The 11,229-nt window shown below is 39.4% G+C and overlaps 1 long non-coding RNA gene across 1 annotated transcript in view; it reads left to right on the forward strand.

Moving 5' to 3' along the window:
• Window positions 1–4,744: 4,744 nt before the first annotated feature.
• The window catches only part of LOC107571353 (uncharacterized), a 14,743-nt gene continuing 8,258 nt past the window's right edge, over window positions 4,745–11,229 (forward strand). Inside the window, exons 1-2 of the long non-coding RNA XR_001607172.1 lie at window positions 4,745–4,756; window positions 7,555–7,558. This is a non-coding gene — a long non-coding RNA (uncharacterized lncRNA). The remainder of the gene's footprint in view (window positions 4,757–7,554; window positions 7,559–11,229) is intronic.

Here is an 11,229-nt window from a genome sequence, read left to right on the forward strand (position 1 = left end):
TAGATAGATAGATAGATAGATAGATAGATAGATAGATAGATAGATAGATAGATAGATAGATAGATAGATAGATAGATAGATAGATAGATAGATAGAAAGAAATAACTATTAAAGAATAGATATAATGACAGATAGATAGAAAGAAAGAAAGAAAGAAAGAAAGAAAGAAAGAAAGAAAGAACTATTAAACAATAGATATAATGACAGAACGATGGACGATGGATGGATTTTGCTCAACCGTTGTTCATTGGTCCCCACTAAGTTCTCCCAGAAGAAACATCTTGAATGTCTCTGGGCTGGGCTCTGGGTAGGAAACACTGTGCCTCTTCTGCTTGTTTTTAACAGGCACTTTGATGGAGTTTAGCAAAAGTTTGCTTTAGAATATAAATACAAGGAGGCACAGCTAACTCCTTTTTTATTAGGTTTATAAAAGGTCTATTGATCGATCATTAAGAAACTGTCCGGGTCTCAGTGCACAATGTGTAGAACCTGTTTGTAGAGCTTGCTGAGTAACCAAATAATTTCTCAGCCTCTATTTATTAGAGATGCAAACTCCTTATAGCACGGAGGACAGAATGGATGAGGCGTGATATTTGTCAGACTAATGGCCAATTAAGCCCCTAAACAAGAAGGTAGGCGATTAGAATCTCGCCGACCCCCTCTGAGACATTAACTGCGTTTACATGCACTTTAAAAGTTCGATTTCAGTTAGACTAATACAATAATTTGTCTTTTTACAATATCAACGGTTTGACCACAATCGGGCCAATTAATTAAATTACAAAAGTAATTCCTTTGCCAAACGATAAGACTATTTCATTAAAAAATACATTTAAAGCAATTCTTTAGGTCTACATGCAATCCAATTCCTAGCAACTTAAACAATACTACACAAACAAAAAAAATGGGAACATATTTAATCCATTAATATACAAAACCCAGTAATTTATATCTCACTACATGTTGTCATGTGAACAAGCAGTCACTACACCATGAAGTTTGACTCAGAAGACAGTCATTTGGTTTGTAAATGTAAAAAAAAAAAAAAGTGGAACCTTATCTGGAACTCAAATTTCCAACCCTGATTATAACTGTATGTGTAAACGTAACAATTGAGAAAACCCCATTTTCCCCCATCAAACTTTAGCTCGGTTGGAGAAGAGAGGGCTGCTTCCTGTAGGAAACTCTGAGAAGTGTTATGCAAGACATATAGCGGTAGGCCCTTGACATTTTTGGTTTAAACTGTACTCTGAAAACATTTCTTCCTTCACAGGATGTATTTTTGCACATTGTTTTAGACATTTGACAAGGTCTTTTAAATATACATTAACAATTCCTAAGTGACCAACATTTTTAGCTCCACACTGAATCAATTTTTCCCAGCCTGCGTGACCTAAAATAAAGCTTTCAATATGGGTGCTCGGTGCACGACTTAGTCCACAAATGTATTGAAACCAGGCCTGTTGTATGTTGCCAAATATTCTGTGGTTTTCTGGAGTTTAGACGACTCTCCTGTGATCTAAGATGGCTTGGAAATTGGATCTTGGCCTATAATAAGCAGGGCTCGAGAAACTTGGGCCGTCTCAGCCGAAAAAAAGAGACATGAATAGGTCCCAGGAACACTGGGTCACACAAAGCCTTGATTGACTGGATCAGATGCTCGGTACGATCAGATACTTGGGCCCGGTTGAAATCAAAGGAAGGCGGGCTCTTTTAAGCACACATCGGGGGAAAGGGTGGGGGCCGAGGCTCAGTTCTAAAGAGCCCAACGATCCTGTCATCTGACGCACTGGAATCCTGCAGTATCGGAAGGTCAGTGCAGCTTGTCTGAACATGACAAATAATGCTCACAGAAACTGCTCAAGTCCTCCAAATCCCACTAATGTGCTTTGGGATATTAAACCGAGTGAGAGGGAAAGGTTTTTAAGGAACATAGTATATGCAGTCCATCGTTCCCTTCATTACACCCATGTGGTGACAATTGCAGTGCCCCCTCCCCCTACCATGTTTAGGAGTGGAGGACATCAAAATGCACAGCATGTAATGATGTCAAAGAGCTATTTCATGGTGAACGTTTGGTTTGAATTAGAGGCCAGCGGGAGTGCGGACTCTCACATACTCTAGCAGCGTCCCTTTGTTCCTCCCAGATCTGTGGTGCGGAGGAGACCTCTCTCTTTTTCTCTTTCTCCCTGTCTACAACACGCTCTCTCCACCCATCTCACGCCCTGCCATTATGCATATACTCACAACGCCTTGATGTTCGCACTCTTAGATGGATGATCTTGCAAACGCTGACATTTTTTAACATGCAAACTAACACATACACTCTTTAGCATCCGTTTGGCACTTTTAAACGCACTACTACAGTGCATAAAAAGAGCCCAACGATCCTGTCATCTGACGCACTGGAATCCTGCAGTATCGGAAGGTCAGTGCAGCTTGTCTGAACATGACAAATAATGCTCACAGAAACTGCTCAAGTCCTCCAAATCCCACTAATGTGCTTTGGGATATTAAACCGAGTGAGAGGGAAAGGTTTTTAAGGAACATAGTATATGCAGTCCATCGTTCCCTTCATTACACCCATGTGGTGACAATTGCAGTGCCCCCTCCCCCTACCATGTTTAGGAGTGGAGGACATCAAAATGCACAGCATGTAATGATGTCAAAGAGCTATTTCATGGTGAACGTTTGGTTTGAATTAGAGGCCAGCGGGAGTGCGGACTCTCACATACTCTAGCAGCGTCCCTTTGTTCCTCCCAGATCTGTGGTGCGGAGGAGACCTCTCTCTTTTTCTCTTTCTCCCTGTCTACAACACGCTCTCTCCACCCATCTCACGCCCTACCATTATGCATATACTCACAACGCCTTGATGTTCGCACTCTTAGATGGATGATCTTGCAAACGCTGACATTTTTTAACATGCAAACTAACACATACACTCTTTAGCATCCGTTTGGCACTTTTAAACGCACTACTACAGTGCATAGCACTGTTGCTTAAACATATATACTGTATGTACTGTGACGAGAGGGGCGGGCCGAGAGCCGTGGGAACGGAGAGAGGCCAGTGGAGAAAATTCTAATGCACGACACCTGCGCCACTCACCGGTCTCGAACCCCACGGAGGAGCTCCGGAAGGATAAAAGGAGGAGTGATGACAGTGTTGGACGAGAGAGGACCAGGCCTGGACTTTATTTTGTGTTTTGTGTGCGGCAGTCGTCCGCGAGGGGCTGCCGCTTTACTTTCGTTTTGTGTTTGTTTATTTTATTAAAGTTTTGTTTGAATGTTCTCCTTCTTCCCGTGACTACGAACTGTGTTACATGTACATTTACACTGATAAAATCCTAAAACGTGTTGCCACGTAGCGTTCCCAAGTCATTACATTACTCAGAAGCTGAGAAAAAGCAGTTTAAACATCCAGATTTTCTGTGAGGTGAATATGGATTGAGAGTAGAAATGGATAAATGAATAAATGGAAAGTTTGAGAGGCTGAGAGGAGAGAAGCGGACAGTGTGACCTTTTTAAGATCCCAGTCAAATGGGTAAATAAGATCCCGAGGTGACTGTCATTTACAGGTTGGGTATTGACACGAGGCCGGCCAGTCCTGAGAGAGCAGGCCACTGCGAAAGAAAGACACAAAAAGTACACATGTGCCAGAACACGCAGACAGACTGAAACTATTATATAAACACACATTCATACACAGCTAACAAGCTAAAGGCTAAAGCTAAGAATGGAAAAAAGTGGTACATTTGCTACAGCAAAATCTATATAAATATAAAATAAAATAATAATAATAATAAAAATGATAAAATAATGATATAAATATAAAATAAAAAAGTCAAACAAAAATGCAATCATGTAATATAGGGAACATCCCACTATTTCATTTCCTTTCTTTTTTTTACAGTAAATTTCAAGCAACCACAGTTTTCCGTTTTTCATTAAATTTAACAAAATGATTTATAGTGCATTATATATGTGGTTACACTTTATTTGGCTTCTCTTCTAAAATGGTTTTGTCATAAGATCTGATGACTGTATAGCATAGTGCTATACAGTATTTTTTTTTAAGCTGATCTCTCTTGCTATCCCTCTGTATTTGCCCATCACAATGTGAACATGTATGATTTTACTGAGGGCAAACATGTCTCAATCCTTACTTCAAAACAATGCATAGAATTTCTGTAATTTCTTTACGGTTCCTTTCCTAGAGCCATTGGTAATAAGGGGGATGTTTTCCTAAGTTATGGTCAAGGATGCCTCCCTTTAACTTATCACATGAGGAAATGCCAGAGAAAGCAGGGCTGGAGGCTGATGTGCTGGGTAAAACTTGGCATAAGCTACTTATCAGAAAATATTAGGTTTATGCCTAAAGGTGCTTGCTTGTGTCAGCTTCTGAGGCTGTTTGGAAATCCCTGCCTCGATGTGACAGGTCAGTGTGCCAAACTTAGCCAGCAGATGGAAGATGCCCCTACATGAATAAGGCACACGTCCACAAATACTGTATATAATTTGTAGGATTGTAGGTGGGGGGAGTGAATGTACAGCTCTCTCTCCACCGTCAATACCACGACTGAGGTGCCCTTGAGCAAGGCACCGAACCCCCAACTGCTCCCCGGGAGCCGTAGCATAAATGGCTGCCCACTGCTCTGGGTGTGTGTTCACGGTGTGTGTGTTCACTGCTGTGTGTGTGTGCACTAAGGATGGGTTAAATGCAGAGCACTAGTATGGGTAACCATACTTGGCCACACGTCACTCACTCACTCATATAACAACTCTTTATAGAAACTGCAGTAACACCGTTTAATGCTTAACCAAAAAAAAAATGCTTTCCATTATTTGCTAAATAAACAAATACATAATACTTTATGTATTTAGTTAAATAATATACACACACATGTGTGTGTATATACATATATATATATATATATATATATATATATGGAAGTAAAAAAATGTTTACAAAAACAGGTACAGACTTAATAGGTAATTAATTTGTTTACAATAAGGACTTGAAAACAAATTGGTTGGTTTGTTTTCAAGTCATCAAAAAATTATTATTTTATCATTGCTGCTCATTAAATTAAACAGTACATAATTTATTCATGGTAAAATAAGGAAAACAACATCAAGATGTGCTGCTTACCTCCAGTACATGTATTTCATAATGACAGGTTTGTACGTGTGTGTTCATTTATGCATCAAAATCATTACAAATCAAAAACCATCCTATTTCTCCAAGGTTGAACACTTTGAGAGTTTCTAGCTGAATCAAATGCCTCTATAAATAACCAAGTTCATGTAATACAGATCAAACTGTAGAGACGTTTGAAGTGCAAGCAATATGTGTAAGTTGCTCAGCTCTCCTAGATCGATTGAGGGGGGTTTACAGGGGTCAGAGAATATGCCTGAGGGAGAAGAGGAGTCAAACATCATGTTGGGTGTCAGACTGTTGACATTTCAGATCTTCAGATGCATTCACTATGCCAACACGGAGAGAGAGAAAAAAGGATGCCAGGGGCAGTGTGCACATATACAGTATGAGAGTATGTTGTCTGAAATGGCCAGGGTCACAGTAAAAGTTGACAGGCCATGTTGCCAATAATCATAATCATTATGGGATATGCTTGTATGCAGATACATCCTGCATTCATTTACATAACTTAATTATTTTTCGCCTCAACAATGCTAGTTTTAGATGTTATTTGTCCAGATTTTTTTTTTAAACATAGATTGATTTCCACAATAAATTCATGCACACAAATTAAAACTTTTTTTAAACCATGTTTTCTTTTTATGTTACAACCAACCCCAAAAAATCACCGAGATACAGATGCTGAAACAAAGTGTGTTAAAACATGGTCTCTCTACCATTATTCATTGTATCCTTATTAATTATTAAAAGACATTTCATTCATTTTTATTGTAAAATATAGTAAAAAAAAAATTTTAATAACTGCAAAATAAGTTTAGGGATAAGTAATACATTTATAAACTACTTTCTAAATTAGTTTGTAGTAGATAAATGGGGTATAATATCAAAGTCTGAACATTAAAAAAAACACTTATTTACAGATGACGAAATGTAATACAATGCTTTTCAATTCCCTCTGTCAAATAAAACAAACAAAGAAAATCAGAATTGAGGAATGCTTCAAAAATCATCAAAAGTAGTGCTGTATAACAATAAAAGAAACTAAAGTTTTACTTTACTAAACTGTTGTGACCTACAATAACAAAACATCCCTGGTTGTGAGGGAGTTAGAACAGCTGTTGTAATGTGGATAATAATCCTACACCCATATCATTGGGATGGAGTGACCCATATCTGCCACGTGCAAGAGGGCTGGTGCTGATCCCCAAAGCTCCTCTCCTGTCTCCCTGAGCCGAATGCACCGCCTGGCCCTGGCTCTCACTTCTGGGGTTGGACGGGCCCCTGACGAGGCTATCTTAAAAATGCTCTAAGATCCTCTGTCCTTTACTGTCTCATTCAAAGCGCCTCGTTTTTAATATTCAGCACTGCAAGATGGTTGGAGCATTTGTTCCGGCCGCCACATTAAAATAGCTCACACTCTCACTGATGAACTTCAGGCTCCAAAAGTGGGGCTATGAATTTATCATATCAAGGTCATGCTGTTGCTTTCAACTCACAAAGAACAATATTTGAGTGTATGGATTTAAGTGATAATGAAATACGGTCTTATACATCAGGAGAGGCAAAAAATATGTCTGTGTGGTGGTTTGGGGTGTAATTAATAATCGTTGTCCTTATATATTTATATCACAGTCGGGAATACATATGTACAAACTCACATACACGTGACAGTGGTGCAGCCGAGCACATACTCATGCATACACACACAAATGAGGCGGAATAAAGAGCAGGTTAAGTATTTCTCCATTAGAGGAGCAGTCGTCAGGTCTGCCAATGTGTCTAAATAATGGCTAGACTTGGGGCCCTCTCTGACACTCGCTGCTCTGTGTGTGTGCGTGTGCTCCTTCCTGCATTCCTTTTGACTAAAACGCACACACACACACACACACACACACAGGCACACACAAAGGTGTGTGAATTTCATTTAAAAGAAACAGCTTATAGGGACAATTAAAGCAGCACCTTGAGAATATAAGCACTCAAGGCCAGCAAGCATCGTTTTGGAGTATGTTATTAAAGTACTCGACCAATTAACACAGCGAAACAAGTTGTAGTTGTTAAAAAAGGGGAGAAAATTCAGAAAATATAAGAAATATGCTATGACCTCTGTAGGAAAAGTGAGAAATGGTTTTAATATCACCATCTGAGTGATCATAAAACTAATGTTATTAGAATTGTGTTATGAATGCAATATCTGAAGACAAAGTAGTGCTACGCTGCATGGAAAGAGTAGTCTATGCAAAAAAACAAACAAACAAAAAAAAAAACACCTAGGAACAATACAATGAACATACATTTACAACCTTCAGGCCAACAAGCACAATTTGTCCATGTTCCAATAATTTACTGTCTACATTTTTGCACCGGCATTCCTCATGCACAGTACATTTTGAGCTCTGTAACTAAAGAAAAATAAATGTTTTTATCAACTGTAAGTTAATAATCTAGAATACATTTTTATGTGTGTGTTTTATATATATATATATATATATATATACAGTATATATATTGTTAAAACTTATTTTTGTGCTGTTGTCCCACTGAAAGGACGTCACTTTCTGAAGGAAGCATAACATGTCGAAATCATCCAAGTAGTGTATATAAAAACTTTTAAAGCATCAACAGAAACATAAAATAAATACATGTGAAACTGCTGCTTTTGTGCATGACTCTACACAACACCACATGCCACATTTCTGTTTGTCCATAATTTTTTTAATACCCACTGAGAGAGAATGAATCATGGGATATCAGCTACTCCCCGCTTCATTCAAAATTATCCATCTACAACCAGTTCTGGTTTGACACATCTCGCTTTATTGGTGCCGCACATGTTTTCATAAATGCTGTGACACCAGCAAGCACCCAGCTGTGATATTATTAGCTCCTTTGGCTCACAAATAAAAACTCACTTCACCATGCATCAGTGCTATAAGAGTGATGAAAAAGAGCAGAACAATATGTGAAACAAGCGAGAAAAACATACTGCTCACAGTGCAGTAAAACAAGAGAAGGAGGTCTTAATCCATGAAGAGGACATTAAGTAATACCCCTGACACCGATGACCAGCTGATTATGTTGAGCCTTTATGGTCCATCACACACTGGGTCAATGAACACACAAGTTCGAGCCGTCCACAGTCAGACTGCTTCTCTGCATTCACATGCAATGGAAGAAAAATAGTGCAGTGCTTGTATTGTGGAGCCTAAGTCTAACCTGAACGAGACCTGATAGAGCGACTCCATTTCGAATCTCATTCCACCCCTATCCCTTTATTTATCTCCCTCTCAATTATTGCTGTGATTTGTAAGTTGTGATTACAGCCGTGCACTTGGGAGTGAGCGAGCGCCAGCCTACACCGGGAGATAACGGACTCCATGCAAACTTACAAAGCGACTACTGACTCTTCTCTCTCAGAGTAATAAATAGAAATGCAGCTTTCAGGACAGCGGGGGGAGCAACGTTTGAGTGTGTATGTGTGTGAGTACTACGGGGGTGGCGGGTTTGTAGGGTGAGCAATGCAGCTCCATTCTCTACCTCGCTGTCAGAAAATATAATTTGCGCCTTCAGTGATTCACCTGGTTCATATGCAGCATGCAAATTTATTTCCTTAATAATCAGAGCAGGAGGCTGCCCAGTAGGATTAATGGCATCATTCCTTATGCACCGGCAGCCTCCCGGACCACAAGGATATTACCCACCTCTGACATGGAAAAATTGTGTTAGTTCTAGAGAGAAAATGCTGGGATATTTGTCCTGTGCGACAATATAATGGGCTGGTGCATCATCAGATTGCAATGTCATTTCAAAAACCTTGAATACAAATAATGTACAGTGAGAGAATAGATGGTGTGCACCTTAATACAGTCGGCTAGTTATCCTTCACACAGGTATAAAGGGGCTTTTCTGACACTAGTCTTTATTTAAATGAAGCCCGCTGATTCCGGCAGCTCTAGGCTCTATCCTAGGATGGATCCCTCTCACTCTTCCCTCTTTTAATTAATCTTCCTTCTCTCCCTCACTCTGAGAATCTCTCTTCTCTTGCCTCCTTCACCATTTTAAAGCAAACAACATGAAATATGTATGGGCCAAACAAATTAATTATCCAACTATATGGGGAAAAACAATGCGGCGGTGGCATGGAGAGTTTGGGTGCAGATCTGTCACCGGGCACGGGGAGGGGAGACTCGGAGAGAAGTGAAAACCTAATTAACAAGATAAGTGACCAACAAGAACCCTCTGTCAGGAGTCACACCCACCCTGGAGCTGAGCCAACATGGACGCTGCTGGTGTTACTGCAGCGCTGCCTGGGCAGCCATCTTGATGAAGTTGTGCTGTTTGTGCAGTGATCTAGTGTGGAGCGGCACTGTGGTGCATATTCACGCCAATTATAAAGACCTTTGATTAGGAACGTTTGGAAGTACCATTACATGTTACGACTATTGTTTTTAGAATCATTTAACCATGTGTATCTGCCAGAAAGTTTGTGGGGTCAAAGGAAACAGAAGCAGCGATCACTAGAGGTTAAACTGTGGTTTTGGAGATGAGGGAACCCTAAAATTTGGTGATTATTCTGTCCTGAATCTCTATGAATCAACATATATATGAATATATAATGGATAGTACAATTCCTGCTTTTGACATAAGCAGCCCTGCGTTCAAAACACACCTTCATATACAACCAAGTACAATTGGAGATTGGAGACTGAATGGATGAAACAAAAACTGTACTGGACCTTAGACAAAATGGTATGGAATGGCAAAAAATATAATACGGTTTTAAAATTATTTTTCAAAGTTGAAAACTGTTTCTAAGTATATCCTATACACCATTTTTTTTCTTTCTTTTCTTTTTTTTAAAGTGGAAGACCTTGCACCAGTAATAAGAAACTAATAGGCTACTAAAACATTTTTGAACATTAATATTAACACTGTATCTACTACAATCCAGTCAAATCAAATTCATATCTCAAATCTCATAAAGTTTATGCAATTTTTATTGAATGAATGATCACATTTATTTAGTACTGCGGACTATTGTTCAGCTATCATCATCATCATCAAAAAATCAAATTTTTCTGTGTGGGTGAGTTACTTACTCTAATTATTTCCACCATTTATACCAGTTCAGGATGATCTGCAGCCGGTTGCAAGCGTGATAAGGCATTATTCCAAAAGGCACATGACTTTTAAAACTACACACTTAAGGATCTCATTTTGAACAAAGAGTTCAAGGGAGGGAAAAGAGATGCTGCTTCCATCTGAAACTTCCAAATGTGTCGCTGTTGGACAGTGTTACTCTTGAAAAAAAAGGGTGTAGTATTTTATCTAATCGTTGTGTTATATTTTCAATTTTTTTAAGGAGGCACCTCCTCCCTTGCCTCCCTTGCCTCCCTGGAGAAAAATACCTCAGATGCTAATAGACAAAGAGCATTCAACCACTCATTACAGTCCCGATGTCCCCCTCTGCCTCTCCATCACTCGAGATTATAGGAAAGAATTCCTCTCGATGAAAAACGACAGCGCTCTCACTTTGTTGTAGTCCAGTAGACTGAGCCAAGAACAACAGTGTGTATGACAACATCCTCACAGACTGAAAGAGTTTGAAGATCAGTATATTCAGCAGAGATAAAAGACTTATTGGATACATGCTAAACATCATAAAAAAATACCTAAATTGTTATTATTTGGTCATTTAATTACTTCATCACCAGCAAGTACAGAAAACATGATAGACGCTAGCAAGCAATTATTTGGATGTTACATTGAGAAGCTGTGCGAATAAATACATCTGATTGGCTGGACAGGTGTCTCTGGCTAGGGCCCCTTCCCATGGGCACAAAGCCATCCTTATGGGAATTATTTCAGTAAGTCTGGGATTCTCTGGAGCCCAGCAGTCCCATTAAAAACTCTGAGTCCAGTGCTAAAAAGCTGCAAAAATGGTGGGAAAGCAATGCTTTAGACAATGTGAAGAGCTCAACAAGGACCAATGCCGAACAATACAACGTCTGGACACTACATGAGTGTTTCTTGGAGGGTCTTGAAAGAACTCCCAAGAAAGAGAGGGGG

The sequence above is a fragment of the Sinocyclocheilus grahami genome, unplaced genomic scaffold (assembly GCF_001515645.1).
Source record: "Sinocyclocheilus grahami isolate Dianchi unplaced genomic scaffold, SAMN03320097.WGS_v1.1 scaffold1583.1, whole genome shotgun sequence".
Classification (NCBI taxonomy): Eukaryota; Metazoa; Chordata; class Actinopteri; order Cypriniformes; family Cyprinidae; genus Sinocyclocheilus; species Sinocyclocheilus grahami.